Source organism: Typopeltis vanoorti, chromosome 18 (assembly GCF_054136105.1).
Source record: "Typopeltis vanoorti isolate ZY-2024b chromosome 18, IOZ_Tvanoo_1.0, whole genome shotgun sequence".
Taxonomy (NCBI): Eukaryota; Metazoa; Arthropoda; class Arachnida; order Uropygi; family Thelyphonidae; genus Typopeltis; species Typopeltis vanoorti.
This window is the reverse complement of record NC_143566.1, coordinates 68,953,656-68,970,370: the sequence shown is the minus strand read 5'-3', so window position 1 is coordinate 68,970,370 and position 16,715 is coordinate 68,953,656. Positions and strand designations below refer to the sequence as shown.

The window sequence follows — 16,715 nt, the reverse complement described above, 5'->3', positions numbered from 1 at the left end:
TGTACTAACATGGCTCTGTGTTGCCTTAATATTAGGTCGCGCCATCTTGTGGGCATTAGGCAAACGTTTTCTGCTTATTGTCAAAAATATGAAATGCTGAGTTCGAGTACTACTTGCTAACTGGTAAGAAGTCAGTTATTGTTATGTCTATGACTACGGTCACTACACAAATATGTTATTTATACATAATTAACTATATACTGCTTCGAGTGCATTTAATGTGACTGCAAACGGATAGTGTCGCGTTAGAATAATATTGGTCCACGAATTCTTTTATGGTGACGGATGTCACTAACTGGCTTCTCCTTGATTGGTAGTTCCAAATTGAGGATCACGAACCTTAGCCTGCTTGTGAAGAAACTGTATTAACTGGTTATTTAAATATCTGAATAACATAAAATTCCCCAGCAAGCAAGATTACGCACTTCATTATGATTGATTGATATTAGCCGATATTTAATGACTTATGCCAGTGAGTTTTAAACTGCGAGTCGCGACTCATCAGATGGTCGCGAAAAAGATTCTTGAGTCGCAGCAAACATTGATAAACGTGAGTGAATTAAATATTTATTACAGAACTATTGAAATTATTATACACTACAACCTTTCATTCTACCTTTTCTATTTTATCTTCAAGTGCAAGGTTTGTAAACTATAAAAATTTAATTATATAACTATGTGTAAATGTAAAAAAATACTATCCACTGACTTAAGCTAATAATTTCGTCATATATATAAAAAAAGGGTCTGGATCAAAAAAATTAAATAAAAATAACTTTAAGGACCAGTGGCTTAGGTATTTGGTGTCATTCATAACGTAAATCTGTTTAATGATATTAACTCACACCTCCATATAAGAATATAATAAGTTTTTTCGTTTATAAAGATGATATTTTGATGGATTAAACTAACATCTTTGGAGTACAAAATCACTTTTCACGGAACACAAGGCATTGCAATAAAGTAACCAGTGGAAACAATTTCAGTTCAAGTGTCAAGTACGGATACATTAATTTATCGGAAATCTGGGAATGCCTGTTATTTTACGAACATATCAACGGCCATAGGTCTACCTAGAGCTTAATATGACGCCGAGACTCCGGTTCTCTCTCTCTTTTTTACTTTACAGTTTTAAATTGTTTCCACTAGTAGCGTACCATAAATTCTTGCTCTGACTTCCGTTTTAGTGCCTCGAAGATGCCTAAATCCTGCGAAATATCAAGAGGTGAATAAATTACACAGTTTGTTTTATTCTTGTATGTCCTTGTGAGTTAATACGGTTAAATAGGCTGACAGATTATATAGACAACGCCAGGAGTATTCCCTTCTTCAGACTCTAGGAGTCCAACTAGCCATTCAATCATTTTTTTACTAAAAATAATTTTGTCCTAAGTGCATTTCTTTTACTACAAATATTTTTTGTCCTAAGTGCCTGGACAAGAAAAAATAAATAAATAAATAAAATGTCATAAAGTGCATTTCATGGCCGACCTTGACTTTATTACAAGGGAAAAATATCTTTTAAGATCATTGTCAAAAAAGCAATTATTCAAATGCTAGTACTTCTCATTTAGACTAGTATTATTCTAATACTAGTCTAAATGAGAAGGAGAAGAAGATATGAGTACTGTATAAGTAAAATAACCTAGAAAGAGAGAGGTTTAATGCCTTGCTCATTGCAGAGCTTATTAATGAGTATTCCTTTTTGACCCCTCACAATGGAATATAACAATGCTGAAATAGAATTAAATATTTATTGCAAATTAAACTCCCTTTCACTACAAATATCCCATATAATTCATTATCATTATCAACATCCCAACTCATTATTAATATCCTATATTATATGGGATTAATCATTCTTGACTTTCTAGTTTAGTTCTAGGACGGAGGAGCACAGGAGTTTTACTCCTGTAGAACAAACAAATAAACTGGTCCGAGAATGTACGCCTAAGAAGTTTAAGATAAAGGCCTGTTTTTTTTTTTTTTTTACTTCAGTGAGCCTTGTCACCCGATTTTATTCTCTTACGTTAATCGGTAAATGAAGTATTGCATAAGGTGACTTGTAGTATTTGAATTATGTTTCGATACATTCAAACAAGAGTTCATTTTCTATTTTTTTTTTCTAATAACCTGAGAAGTTTTATTCACAGAAACCTCAAAAATTAGTAATCACTGATTTCACTCATCAACTAATAGAATCATTGACGCTAAATTTTGGAATTCAGATATGCTGGTAGAATCAAGGCAACCATCTACAGCCATATGTTGAAAGTTCTCTATTTACATTATGATGAAAGTACTTTACATTATTTTAACAAATGATTTGCGTGCAAACTGAAACTGGACCTTTTTAGTACTCATCCACTTCAGATATAACTTCCCTTGGTTATAGTGACATTCAGAGAAATCTATAAAAGGAATGCCATGCCTTTAACAAGAGAGTCAAAAAGGAAATAAAAAGGAAGAGATTTTGGATGAGTAGGACAATATATTATGCATGAACTAATTACAAAATTTCACACAAACAGCCTATTAACTTTGTTATTATTGCAGTGCCTACTGATGGTGTTTTAAGCCCTGAAACACCATTTCAAGCATTATTCTTCAGTTCAGTTCAGTTCAGTTCAGTTACATTGCTCTGTATATAGAGAAAGTGGTTGTTTTAAGTTTCAAATCACTCGAGCATATAATTTCTGCCTTACAAACCTTGTTGATTTTATAAGCTTTATGAAACAAACGATTTACCAAACTATTGATGCAGCCTTCAGTGTTATTGATTTGAATTTCCCATGTGTATAATAGCATTCGATCACTCAGGTATTGTTGCAAAGGTTTTCATTGAAGCGTTCAATGAATTAAGATTATTGTAACTGAAACCCATCAAGATTGGCCTCAAATCATTAACCGAACTTGATTAATTGTCTTGCTTTTTTAAAATAATATTTATTTTTCTTTTTTAATTTTATATTCTATGGAGATCTAAGTTGGTATCGATAATATCTACATCCCTACACCATTCAACAACTCATACGGTTCTTTAGTGAGATCACATCAGATACCCACGCAACTCAACAACCTACCAAGAAATTTAAAACACGTAGATAACTACAGAACATTAAAACACGAACTCTGGAAAATATACCAACAGAGTTAATATACCATTAACACTAATATACATCACAAATCACCAGCATCCAATGCCTACATCCCATCCATAAACAGTAACAACAACATAAATAGTGAAGGATAATCTCACTCCCTTCATAAAAGCAAACCCAAGCTTCGAAGTAGGTAGGAGTAATTTACCTCACTCATCTACACGTAATCCTCATAATCAAAGATGCAGATTATGTAACAAAACAGTCAGTAAGGTGTATAACAATAATGAAGATACTGATATTGAAAAAAAATTGTGTACATTTATATTTAAAAAAATCACTGTACTCTACATTTTGTACTGAACAGAAAATGTAATAGTATACTTTTAAAAAACGTTTAATTTTCTTGACCAAAAAGCTCTGGAATGACTTTTAATGGGATTATATTGATCAAGTGCATATAATAAACAACCATGTTATACCAACTAGTTTCACCAACTAAGGCTGTTGGCATCTTCAGGGTACATAACTGATGTAAGGCACTAAAAAAGTAAAAAACTGATACAAACTATAATCAACCGATTCCAATTATATTAAACAAAGAACAGAGCGCGTACAATACATGCATAGAGCGTGCATGATCTCACTTGTTGTTATTTAGGAACGTACTATAGTTGGCACTGTAATTCAGTTCTGGCGAGTTGAGAGATCTAATAAGGGTCTTCCAGATCACGGGTAAGATTAGTCCTTGGTTCCTGTTAATGTTTTGTATAAAGCGGGCAAGTGTTGTGGCCTCTTTAAAAATTCGGGAGGGGAAGTCTTCCTCTATGTAAGGAATTGTGCTTCTATCCCACTCTATGGTATGGTTTGTTCTTGAGAAATGGAAAGCTAACCCCGATTTTTCTTCTCTGTTATTATTGACGTCACCTATGTGTTCTTTTTGCCTAATTTCAAGGCTCCTTGAAGTTTGGCCGATGTAATTCAAGCCGCACGAGCAGGGTATGTTATAAAGTCCAGCATATTTGGAGAAAGGATGGCTATTTTTTTGGAGATCTTAAGAATTGCCTAATCGTTTCTGTAGGTTTAAAGGCCACTCTTATTCGATGTGGTCTAAGGAGTCTTGCAATCTTATTGGAAACTGTCCCTAAGTAGGGAATGACGATGGTAGAAATATAACGTATATCATCTCGTTGTCTTTGTCGGTGTTCAGAGAAAAGTATCTTGTAGACGAGTCTTCGAGGAAGTCCATTCATGGTAAGGTTCGTAGATATCAGGGATAGTTCTGTCTGAGGTCTTGTTGATCTGTTGTAAGAAGAGAGGCACGGTTCTTCAGCATGTGAACAATACTAAGTTTCTGAGAAATGTGGTGGAAGGAAGTGAAAGGTAAATAACGTCCTGTATTGGTAGGTTTGCGGTAAACTGAGAGGTTGATACCACCATTCGGAAGCGTTTTAATTAAAGTGTCCAGAAATGATAATTGGTTATCTTCTTCAAGTTCTAGAGTGAATTTGATTGTGTGGTGTAGAGAGTTGATTTTGTTAAGAAAGTCGAACAGGTCCTTTTTTGTGTGGTTCCAAACAATAAAGATATCGTCCACGTACCTCCACCATACTGTGGGTTTAGGGTCTGTTTGAGATAAGATTTTATTTTCAAAATCTTCCATAAAGAAATCAGCACAAGATGGAGAGAGGGGACTACCCTTTGCAAGGCCAGTCAATTGCTGATATATGGTTTTATTCCATAAGAAAAAGTTTGATGTTAAACAATGACGGAACAGAGAAGTAATGCCATGTGGGAGCAAACTTCCTAAAATGTTGATGACTTCCTCCACAGTGATGTTAGTGAATAGAGATGTAACATCCAGGCTGGCGAGTAGATCCGTATTGGAGATAGAGATTTTGTTCAGTTTCTCAACGAAATGTTGCGAATTTCGTATGTAAGTATCCGAATTATGGATGTGTGGTTTGAGGAGGCCTGCCAGGTGTTTACCATCATCATTCCATACTTAAGGACAGTTTCCAATAAGATTGTAAGACTCCTTAGACCACATAAAATAAGAGTGGCTTTAAACTTACAGAAACGATTAGACGATTCTTAAGATCTCCAAAAGATAGCCATCCTTTCTCCAAATATGCTGGAGTTTATAACATACCCTGCTCGTGCGGCTTGAATTATATCAGCCAAACTTCAAGGAGCCTTGAAATTAGGCAAAAAGAACACATAGGTGACGTCAATAATAACAGAGAAGAAAAATCGGGGTTAGCTTTCCATTTCTCAAGAACAAACCATACCATAGAGTGGGATAGAAGTACAATTCCTTACATAGAGGAAGACTTCCGCTCCCGAATTTTTAAAGAGGCCACAACAGTTGCCCGCTTTATACAAAACATTAACAGGAACCAAGGACTAATCTTACCCGTGATCTGGAAGACCCTTATTAGATCTCTCAACTCGCCAGAACTGAATTACAGTGCCAACTATAGTACGTTCCTAAATAACAACAAGTGAGACCATGCACGCTCTATGCATGTATTGTACGCGCTCTGTTCTTTGTTTAATATAATTGGAATCGGTTGATTATAGTTTGTATCCGTTTTTTAATTTTTAGTGCCTTACATCAGTTATGTACCCTGAAAATGCCAACAGCCTTAGTTGGTATAACATGGTTGTTTATTATACGCACTTGATCAATATAATCCCATTAGAAGTCATTCCAATAGTATACTTTATTGTATATATGTAAATACTCTGTATGATGATAAATGAAATGTTATTACTGTAAAAAAAAAATTATTATGAGTCATTCTTGGCCTCCAGCCTTTATTTTAACTGTCAGCTGGACAGTTAGAATAAAGAGTTTTTTTTTTTTTATTTGTGCAGTTGAAAGTATTATACAGAATGCAAAAATATTTATGTAAACAATGAATCTGTACAGGTGTATTGTATTGTAATTATATACTTATACAAATCAGTATAAGTATATAATTACAATACAATTATTTTTTTCTTATTTTTGTTTTTGTTTCGTCATTATCTCGCTCTTTCTTGGCAGATTTTGTTTATGTAGCTCCACCCATGATAGGTTTTTCTCTAAATCTATAAAAATGCCACAAAAAGTACAGTGAAAATGCGTAGCATTTTCACTGTACTTTTTTTTTTCTATTTTGCAATAATTTTATACATTTTGTATTTTTTTTACATAGTTCGGAAACCATATCTTAGAGACCAAACATGAAATTTTTTAAGGCACTTCAGGCCTCCACTAAGCCGGGAGGTGATCTCCCACTTAAAGACAATCACAAACATCCATGCCCATGGCAGGGATTCGAAGCTGCAACTTGTTGGTTGGACTAATATGCTAACCACTTGGTCAACCAGTCCAGCCTCTTTGAAAATTCCTTTGTACCAGTTTTGGCAGCCAAAATACGTGCTATACTTAGTGCTATGTTTAGGTAATTCTGTTGAAGCATTAAGAGTCATCATTTGGGATTCTTTGATTTTTTTTTTTTTTTTTTGATATTGCAGAATATATATGCACATTTATATTATTTTACTCGACAAGTTCCTATCCGCAAAAACTTTTACATGAGCTCTTGAAGCTTTTGAAAAATTTTGTTCTGATCAATTCCTACGCGTCTGGTTTCACGGAACGCGAAATTTTTGGCATTACGCCTCTGATTATTTTATACTATTTTCAAAGCAAATGCAATATAAAAATATTGAAAGTAAATCAACATTAGGAGTAATTAGGTGATCTTTTTTTTTTTCGATATTGTAGTGTTATGAATTGTTTAGAATTGTTGAATAAATTAAACTGTTGTGATGATAGATTGGTGGCGCGAATATAAGGAACTGTTGTTGATGATGTAAATTGGCCTTGCACTATACTACTTATTGCAGATGCTGTCGCGAAGATATATATAGTTCCCCCCCCCCGAAAAAAAAAGAATACAATGTTGTAATTAAACTACTCGCAACTAGTGGTCCTGTTGTCCTGTTTATTCTTTCTAAAATTTGATAAAAAACTAAATTCCTAAATTTCTTAAGTTTTCAAATAATCTAAACAATCATCTAAAATCTTGTAGCTTTATATATTAGAGAAAGTTTCGATAGATTGAAAGACGTAAATATTTTCCAACATTTTTATTTCAGTCAGAGATTGTGGGGAGGAAAACTTCACAATCACAGGTGATAGCTTCGGAACTTATACATGACAACCGCAGGCCCACTATCTTTTTTATTATTTCTTATTCTTTTTTATCGTCTTCCTTTTAAAAATTCCGGAGATTATCTGTCATCATCAGAAAAGTCTATAAAAGCAATTTTATGAGGGTAAAAAAGAATGAATTTATATGAAATAACAGTTGGTCGTTAATGATAGAATCTTGATTTGAACAGTGTTAACTTTTTTTTCTTCTGATTTTTTTTATGTTAACTCCCAACCACAAAAGGTCGTAAAGGTATAGTACTGTACATTAGCACTGGGGGTGGGCTAAGACTTTTTTGTTTTGTTTATGTTGATTAGTAGTTATAATAAACGATATTATTTCATCAGCATTCATTCTTGCTTATATAAACAGGAAGAATAAACAGGAATTCCTCAAGTTTGGATGCACTAATCGTGTAAAACTAAGTTGTTTAACAAAATTATTTTATATTGTTTTGTAGTTTCGGTTTCATTCCAAGAGCCGATAGTCAAACTTTAAGTATTCTTCAAGGTCACATAACTTTTTTTTTTACTTGTATCTTTCTTAACATTTCGTGTTTGTCGTCAAGTCGGCAGTACACACAGTCTTACAGTTTATCCAGGTATACATTGCATTTTTACTGAAGGTAAAAGAAAATCATATGAATATTTCTGTTTCCTTGTACAAAAATGTAGTTCCTTTTACTTTAAAGCTGCGGTTTGCATTGCACGCATACTATATAAATAGTAAGAAGCAGTTTACTCGCACGAGTATATCCTTGAATACAAACATTATGACTGTAGGTACGCATATAAGAGACAGCAGAAATACGTGTTCTTGAGTTAATACTAATAACTTTCTATGTAGTGGGAATAAATACTCCATCACTGTGCTCACATCCGTTCTAGTAGAATTCGGACGTTGTTATGCCTTCTTCAATATCAAGTAGATTAATCAGTGTAGGTAGCTACAGTTGACTAGATACACACACACACCACATACTTTGCTTCAAGAAACAGAGATCGGGTGAGAAAGTGAGAAGCATAGGAAACATTACTGAATTCCTTAGTTGTAAAAAGAAACTTTAGCAAAGCATTCAAAACATGCAAACATGATGCTTAAAACGTCAAATTTACTTATGTCGTTAAGCCACACACACACACACACTCTCATTTGTCATTATATGTTGCTTCTGGCGTTTAGCAATGAACCACGAAGATTCACCAAAGAATGTCTCCAACTAAATAATAGGTTTAACGGTCGTCTTGAGGTCGCCTGTATTCCTTAGGCTATCATTGAATACCTGACCACTAGAGAATGTCATCAAAAAATATGCAGTTAAATCTAAGGCCGCTCGAATACTGCTTGCAGGTAATCTCAGGAGGCTCTTCTTACAACCATTAAAAGCAAAATCCCATAGATGTCTTGCTCATTGGCACGCATAATATTCCGGCGTTGTTTCTAAGAGTCCAAGTTGAAAAATAGGACTAATTTCATATGGCTGAAATTGAATCGTAAGACAGATTAATGTTGCTTAAAATATAATCCTGTTAACACCGCAAAATTAGACGGATATGAAAATCAGCAATACTTGTAAACTATTGTCTCTTTTCAGGACTTAGAAATGCAGAAATGGCGGAATTCTTACTTATAAAGAATTCTGCTATTACTGCAAAGATTAAAAAATCCATATGCGTGTAATTTCAAAAAATAGCATGACTTTTCTTTAAGATTAATATTCACACCAAATTCATTAATTTTTAAATGCTTCTACTGAATCACCATTGTTAAAAAAATGCTGATTTATTCTTCGAATAACACTTGTCAAAATGTGCCACAATGCAGTCAGTAATTTTTTCTTTTCGGTATAGGTTTCGGCAGTCATAATAATTAAGAATATGGCGTTTAAAAGTGTATCCTCAGCGCTACTTTATGCAATTTTCTTTCTGTCTTCTGACATTTCTCGTATGCAGAAACTGTATACATATTTCTTATGTTCAACGCCAATATTAATGGTGCTCCCTATTTCTACCAAGTAGGTTAATTTTTCAGGTACTTCATCCAGGGTGCGCTAGAGAGTAAAGTTTAGGTGTATGGATAAGAGTTGCTAGTTTGATGTGCAATTTAAAAGTGGTGTGAAGATTATATTTATGTAGCACATGGAATTGGTAATGGGAATGGGAATAAAATAACTTTCATCTCTGATGGAAAAAATACTGTATTCCCCCGAACTGTAAAATCGGGGGAGATTGAATATTTCTTCTGTTTTTAGGAGGCGGGGTTATAGCCATTAGATGGGAAAAAAAAGTATGGTGTAGGGATAAGTTCAGTGTAAAGAACTTTATTATTTAAGCAGTCTGACAGTCTCTTTTGATGTGTGTGTGTGTGCGTGCGTGTGTGTGTGTGAGAGAGAGAGGAGAGAGAAAGCAGTAATGATAGTGGACTGTTAAGAAGGTGGATAATTAGATTATCTAGGATTGGTGAAGGGTTGTTTTATTTATTTAATTTTTGACTAATAAACTATATTCGTGTATTTTCGCACATTTAAATAGCCAAAAAAGCAAACATTTCATTCAGGCAGCGTGCGCAACCAAACTGGTGTGGTTTTGTGTGGGAGCTTGAGACTTGAGCTTTTAAAGTATTCAGGTAAGAAACTGGAGCAGGAGGCTGTAGTACATTGGCGCACCCAGGGAGGGGGCCAAGGGGCCTTGGCACCCCCCAAAAGAAAAAGGAAAAAAACACCAGAAAAATTTCCAAAAATCTTTTCCTAATTAAAATTCTTTTTTTTTTTTTTTAATTTATGTTGGATCGTGTCTTCTAGTTCTATGTTCGTTATATGTTCCTTATGAATTAGCGGTCACATAAGGTGGGAATACCCTATAGCGCTCGAGAATCCTGGGCGCTGTGAACGCAAGGCGAACGAAGTAGTGCTCGGGAGCTACTTCGTTTGCCCGAGTCGGGCCACAGGAGATCACGGGTATCATGTATTGGCGATCGCTGCAGATGCTCAGTCATAGCGCATATACAATGCGTAGTGTGTATTCTCAAATCGTATACTCAACTCGATCCCCCCCCTCAAGATTAAATCTTGAGTGCTCGGCCCCCTCCAAGATCAAATCCTGAGTGTGCCACTGCTGTAGTATCTACTGTAAAAGAACCTATTACAGTAGATACTACAGCCAATACTTCATATGCACAGTAAACCCTTAATATAGCAACTATAATCGTTATAACTCTGTGGAATACTGGGAATCAGTCTGCGGAAAGTACATCGATGCAACAGTTTAGTTTTAGACATGTGTATGTTTATGGGGGCGGGGATTAGACGGCAACGGAAACGAGGCCATTATTATAAAATGTAATACCATTCCATTTTCATCATCACCATCTATTTCCTGATATATACCCCCCAAGGAGTGTTCAAGTTACTATGACAGCATGATTAAATTTACATTATTATTAATCCCCTATCAATAATTTTTCCTCCAAATCAACCTGTTACTTGTGAGCACTCTAATATTATCATATATAACATTTCGTACTCCTAAGGCACTTCTGACCGAATCAATCCACCTAGACCTTGTTCTTCCTCTGGGTCTGTCTCTTTCCTGCCATCATGGCATCAAATACTTGTTGTACTAATCTTCCCTCACCTATTCTATTTAAGTGGCGGTACCACCTTAGATTATCTCTGCTGACACATTCTTGAATGCTAATAATGTCAAGTTCCTTTCTACTATCCAGTGGCTGCTGGTACATAAGCACTGCGACAGTGCAGCACCCCAAGGAAAATAACGAAAAAAATCAAATTTTGTTTGTGTTTATAAATAATAACAATGCTTACAACATTATATAAATGCAATAACATGTTAAAGGTTACAGCTTATGTTTCGATACTGAATAGTTAATAATTTGAACTGAATAGTTAATATTTTGGAATTGTTCGATTAACGCTTTAGATTACGAAACAAATGCACTGCGATCTAACGCAGTGTCGGAATTATCACATTCGGTCAGTTTCGGGTAGACTCACCGATATTCATTTGCACTTGTCACTGCACATAACAAATGAATGTGAGTACTACAAATAGTACTCACTGTACTATGTCGCTACAGATAAATTGCATGCTTGCGCGCAAAAATATTAAACATTTTGTTAATATTAAATTTAATATATATTAAAATAATACTTTTAATAAAGCAAATTTTTAATATGTAAATTTACTTATTAATAAATTGGTTACTGATTAGGAAAAATGATTTATTTTCCTTATTTTGTATATGCAGCACCCCCCACTTAAAATTTTCGCTGGCCGCCACTGCTACTATCTTCATTTTTAATATGATTCTACTTTCAATGTCATCGATTTTTTCCCCTAATTTTTCTCGAAACCTTCATATCTGTGGTCTCTAGTCTTTGATCAAGTGCTTTATTTCTAGCCCAACTCTTAGATCCATAACTTAAAAGTGGTTTGAACATTGTCTTACATACTTCTAGTTTGGTGTTTTGGCTAATTTCTTTCTTATTCCATATAAATTTATTCAGCTGGCTACCCCACCATACCTGCTTTGCTTATTCTGTTGTCTATTTCCAGATTTAACCTGCCATCTTCATTTAAAAATTGTGCCTAAATAGCTGAAATATTTTCCTTGTTATGTAGGATCTCCATTCAGAATGCAGCTGAAGTTTTTTCTGTTCCTGTCTATTTTTCTAGTTTTGGTCTTTTTATTGCTGATTTCATGTCAAATTTGTTATAGCTGTTATTCAATTTAGTTAGAGAATCCTGGAGACTTGCACTGGATGTGTTTAGGAGGTTTTAGGAGTACATCATTATCTGCATAAAGCAAACAGCAAAGTTTGACATCTCCAATTATAATAGCAGGCCTAATGCTACTTTCTTTCATAATGTGACCCATATAGATGATGAATAGGAGTGGAGGTAATGTGCATCCTTGTCTTATCCTTGATTTTACATTAAACCGTCTTCCTGTATTTCCTTCAATTCTAACTGCTGACTGACAAATTAAATATAGACTATGTATTGCTCTGTATAATGTTCCATTCATCCCATATATAATTGAAGTACTGTATTTTGAAAAGATTTTCTCTGAGAACCTTGTCGTATGCCTTTTCCTGTATGCTGTCTAAATATGGCTAACATATTTATATAGCAAAATTAGCATATCAGTTTTTATAAATTTTATAACATAAATTCAAATAAACAATATTTAAAATTTTAGGCACTAGTAAAATACAAATGTTACATTGCTATTGTAAACTTAATTTTAACAGATGTCATTTTGGTTAACAATTATCATGACCCACTTCCGCCACCATGTGAATTTATAAATTATATCACCATTATTTGACAAAGCAAATTCAAATGTGAATACATTTTTAAGTGATGTAAATGATATATTTGATGGGATCGTATTATATTATTCGGAGTTTATTCTCATGACTACCTGTATTTCTGAGTATCATAATCGATTTAAATTCGGGTAAGTACTATACTGTACTAAAAATTTTACTGTGAAATTTAGGACGGGAAATACACTATGCTGCTTTTGCTTCTTCGTTAGCTGCAGGAGACTAGTGGGAATCCAAGAAGGCAGAAAATTGCCTCTAATTTCAGTTATTTATTTGAATTCATTTCATAATTTCATCCAGCTGCTTCGTTGCTGATGTCTCCTGCTTTTAGCTCCTTGAATTGCTTACATAATACGCATAGAGTAGTGGTCAAGTAATATATCGGTACATAATTATATACATTAGCAACGATTACTATGTGATTGACGGTAGTTTGTCACGAAGCAACCTGCTGAGGAAACATAGTTGACCAATAACTTAATTATCACCACACTGGGGGATTACACAATTGTTTTCATTTTCTAGCAGCAGTGAATTCACTATAATTACTCCTTAACTTCGATCATTTCTTGAAGCTGTTATACATTAGCTATAACAAGCTCCAGTCACTTTTACCTTGTCACTTTTTTTTTTTTCCCGAGAGTAACTTTAATAATTTAGACGTTAAAAAAATGCGAAGTCCAGATCATGGTTAACTTCACAGTTTTATAATTTTCACAGTGAAGCACGATGTTATTGGAATTTCAAAAATTTCGATTCACGGAACACACTTTAATTTATACTAAATATGCATTTTTTATGTACTTATAAATATTTTAAGAATAATTATGCATCTGTAATTCATTGCCAGTAGTGTTAATATTATCTGCAATATGGGTGGGATTTACCTTAAAAAATATTATTCCTCTGGGTCAACATAATTCATAGGTACATGGATCCATGCGGATGGTGATGTACTAGTAGTGCGAAGAAATAATACATGTGTGTGTGCGTAAATGTAAAATACGCTGTTAAAATTTTATTCAAAAACCACAATAAATATATGTAGCAATATGCCCGGTCATCAGAGTCGAATACTGCCGAAAAAATTTCAGCATCTTTGGAAGAAATAAATAAATGATTCATTCATTCATTAAATGAAATAATGAGAGATAATTTAATTACGATTTTTGGAAAAGTTAACTAGAGGTCGTTTCACCATACGATATGACTTATGATGAAATAGTGGAATCGCTCGTATTGAGGACCATTCCAGGGAGAGCTATAAAATAAATATATCACATGTAATGGTCCTTATCATATTGTTTATTGCTCAATAATGAGTTCTGCTGTATACTGTTTATATTCATAGGAACTTCACTATAATGTTGGGCCTAAGCTGAATATTGCATGGACAACTTTCAACCGTTATGAGATTCAAAATGATCAACAACACCTGTCTGTTCTTATCTCATCAGAGTCGGAGATATTCACTTAGAGATAACTGAGTTATGAAGGATGTGAACCACAGGCAGCATAAAAGTACTCCACTGTCCTTGACTTTCGTCGTAGTTACTAGCATGGTGGCAAGAACTGGCAACTCACGTGATTTTCTATGTGTCTTTGTTAGCAGCGCCAACAAAACCCGACATTTGCTCTTCCGTTGGAATGACTTTTGCTTGAATCCTCTCCAGGATGCAAGAAACCGTTATGAGTTTTTATTTATCCCCCCCCCCATCCTTTGTTTTTCAGCAACTGAAGATGATTTAGCTAATCTGAAACGAGGACCGAAGGTTTTCTTTCCAAGAAACTCATCATGTAAAACAGATAAACCGGCAGAAGAACCTGCAATTGACAGACATAAATCCACTTCATAGCCTTAATTCTACCCCAGTTGTGGCAGATTTCGTGTTTCCATAACCAAATGAAATACTGAAACAATTTAGAAATTATATTAAATTCACTTCTACAAAAACAAAACAACAACAACAAACTGCTTTGCGAAGAAACTCTTCTTTTCTTTCTGTTTTTGAAATACTGATATAGTCACACTAACTTTCTCTCTCTCTCTCTCAAGAAATACGCACACACTTCATTAAAAGTTCTAAATACTCGGCGATTACTTTGCCGGGCTGCATTTACAATGGCAGAAAGAGATAAAATGTTACTTTTAATTTTGAAAAGAAATACAGAAAAATAAAAACCTGTGTGCTTACACCCGCATTCTAAAACAATACTGTTTAACATACCGGCATAGTAGGTTCGCTTTATTTTGGTCATAGTGGAGAAAAGTACTCCAAAATATAGTTGAAATATCTGTTTACAAAATGTTTATCAGAAATACTTCACGTACTCTACTTCCCATCTCTTAGCTTCTTGAAACAACCTCCAGCAATTCCAGATACTGATTTTTAAACGTAATGAAACTGGTTTTTAAAAGGTACTTTTTTGTCACTCTGAATGTGGTTATTTTTGAAAACATCCAAAAATCATTCTCTATGAAGAATCAAATTTTCTCATTTAAAAAAAAAAAAAAAGACGTGTTGATATCTATTGGTATAGTAAATGTTGTTTGATATGCTGACATTATACTTTGGATATTAATAATGCCTCGTCCATAAATTACCTGTAGTTATTTTTCCGGTTTCAGACACCCCACTGTTAATTATCACCCCTCCCTCCCCAACACAAATTTCCTCCCTCAAAATTATATAAGAAATGTAAGTTTTTTCCTTTCCTTTTAACTGTACGTTTCATAAAAGTGAATAATATATTTAATATCTTGATATTATGGTATAGGCCTTATGACATTTGTTGTACCATAATGCTAGACCGCCGGAAGAAAGACCATTGTACGGTACTAAAAAGTTCCTCACTGCAGAACTTTTTCTTGGGACCTTTTTCCCGAGTTAGTTGATTTCTGGTCCAGGCATGTAAGGGTTTCTCCCCAGAAACTGAGGTTTTATCCCCGAAACTAAAAAAAATTCGTCTCGAAAAATCAAAGGATCATAAGATGTTGAAAGTATATCTTATGATACTGTACTCTCGTCCCGATGTTTCTAGAATCGTTTGTACCAGAGACTGGTTATCTACCGATTTCCAAAAGTTTAAGAGTAAGTTTTTTAAGAGTAAAAGTTTAAGTTTAAAAGTTTAAGAATAAAACAGGCGTTATTTATTTTATTTATTTTATTATTATCTTTATTACAGACTGTAGATTATTATATTATTATAATCTACAATCTTTCAATAGAAAAACATCTAACCCTTAATCTGCTCGTAGTAATATTTGTATAAGTTTTCAATATTTTTATTAGTGATATTATCGTTCAAAAAACTAATAATAATAAGAAGAAAAACAACCACTCAATTTCGGAGTGGCAGGTCTAATGATGGAAATTTTAATGACAAAGAATTCAACAAACATAACTGGAAAGAATAAAGATAATCGGATTCTGTAATATTTACCTATAACTGCAAGAAATGATGAAATAAATAGTGATGAAACATAACTAAATCAAACGTTAAAAAAAGGTATCTGCAATAGCTCATGTCTTATTTTTTACCTACTTCATTTATTTACATACACAGAAACAGTGAGTGCCTTTTGCTAACCTTATTAAACATATAAGGCAGTACTGTAACAAAAATAAATAAAATAAAAATCTATAATAGTAGCCTTAGTTGCTTTCAATCCTATTAACCCAGCATTATCTTTTCAACAGTTTATTTCTGATTGCCCATTAATCTAGAAATGTTGTCCTAAAAATCCCTTCTTTCTTAACTTGGATTCTTCCCCTCTCCCCGGCTATATATATTCTGATATATATATATATATGCTTATAGAATTCTATATATTTAAGAAGTTTTCGAAATTCTCAAAATTGGTGGCTGCAAGTTCATTGGTACAAACCTGTATAAATAAACCACCTCTCACTTTATATGTATTAATAATGTATATTTTTAATTAAAAAATGAAGGTCCTTTTGCAGACCAAATTGGTTATCAATCTTTGTGCACATGCATTCACAGAGTGTGCTGGAAAAATGTGGAATATTTTGAAAAATTAGAGAAGTTTTT

At 33.8% G+C, this 16,715-nt stretch overlaps 1 protein-coding gene across 7 annotated transcripts in view; it reads left to right on the top strand.

Moving 5' to 3' along the window:
- Nucleotides 1-16,715, top strand: part of LOC150096750 (uncharacterized) — a 326,095-nt gene that overhangs the window by 187,331 nt on the left and 122,049 nt on the right. Inside the window, exon 1 of one of the 7 annotated variants that reach the window (XM_090408263.1) lies at nucleotides 497-550. The exons of the other annotated variants lie outside the window; for them this stretch is intronic. The gene's annotated coding sequence lies outside the window, so the exon portion shown is untranslated. Of the gene's footprint in view, nucleotides 1-496; nucleotides 551-16,715 lie in introns of those variants that run through there. 7 annotated transcript variants of the gene reach the window in all.